This window comes from Monopterus albus, unplaced genomic scaffold, assembly GCF_001952655.1.
Source record: "Monopterus albus unplaced genomic scaffold, M_albus_1.0 scaffold257.1, whole genome shotgun sequence".
Taxonomy (NCBI): Eukaryota; Metazoa; Chordata; class Actinopteri; order Synbranchiformes; family Synbranchidae; genus Monopterus; species Monopterus albus.
The window spans coordinates 505,143-506,631 of NW_018128137.1; positions in this window are offsets into that span (position 1 = coordinate 505,143).

The window sequence follows — 1,489 nt, forward strand, 5'->3', positions numbered from 1 at the left end:
GGAAAAAATGAACTTAAATGATTTTAGCATATGGCTGCATTATAACAAAGAGTGAAAAATTTAAGGGGGTCTGAATACTTTCTGTACCCACTGTATGTGTATGTGTAAACTATATTTATAGTTGGTGTCGTCTGCGTTTCTTTCTTAAAGGGAGCTGGTTTTTTACCAGCTGTCACTTGGTAGTTTACCATGTGGGTCTCTTTCAGTAATGTGTACATGGTATCTGTAGTATATTCACACAATCCAATCAGTCAGCATTGAGTGCCAACAGTCAGTGTTTAAAACAGGTTATTTTGATTTGCATCATTTCTGTAAAATGTGAGGAAACACTGAATGAAAGGTTCAGATACAATTAAATATTATTTCACATAATTTAAAGAAATTGTTCTGATGCTTGTTCGATGCCAGATCTTCTTTAACAGACTTTTCTTAAACTTTGAGAAACATAAAAACATGTTTATGTTGTTAAAACACAAGCAGCCACATAAAAACTAGTGAAAATAAATATGATAAATGTTCAGGAACTCTTTGATCAAATATGTAAATGCATGATGAGACATTCACTTTTCAGTTCTCTGAGCTCCAGACGGTTTGTACAAAACAAGGACTGAGGTTCAGTAACCAGTATTTTTTGACAACAGGTGTGAGTTTGTGTGAAGGCCGAGTAAATGTTGCCAGGTAAAGCTTTATATTTCTTCAGTATGAAAGCACTAAATCAAAGTCATTGGGAAACAATCTGAGGATCTCATGACTGCTGTCTTTACATACATGCAGCCATTTCTCATGTTGGGCAAAGATAACAGCACTTTATGGGGTCAAAGATCTCAAAGGGTGTGTGTGTGTGTGTGTGCTTGAAGGTGTGTGTGCTCAACATATCGGCCAAGACAAGCCCTCCTCCGCCTGATTTACCTGTGCTCAGGTTACTTTGATAAATGAAAGCAAACAGCGAGGACTTCATTTGTAAAGCCTGGATGGCATCACTCTCTCTCGTGTACACACACACACACACACACACACACACATAAGTGACTACCTGTGGTGATTGTCCCAGGTGCCAGGCCTGTTTGAATAAGACTTAAATGAGAGCATAAGGAGACGTGATCTGAATCACTGGCTGAGCAGGTCACCTTGGAATACACACGCCACCGTGGACTTTTATACATGTAAGGGCCTTCAGTGAATCACCTAGTCCTTCCCCTTAACCAGCTAATTTAATCCTTAACCATCAAAAAGCCATTTGAAGAAGAATACCAGGGGGAAAGTCTCCAAAGTGTCGTCACAAAGTGTAAAACTTGAACTTGTCCTCACAGCGGTGGAGGAGTTCACTGAATGGTGCTGAGAAGAAACACTTCATCAACTTGCTTTCATTTTTCCAAAATGAAGTAGATACTGTATTTGTATAAAGAGCGGGAAAAAGAAAACATGAAGCTATCGTGACATTTCATTACTACCATCTATTTTCTATCACCTGTCTTCTTTCCTTTACCCC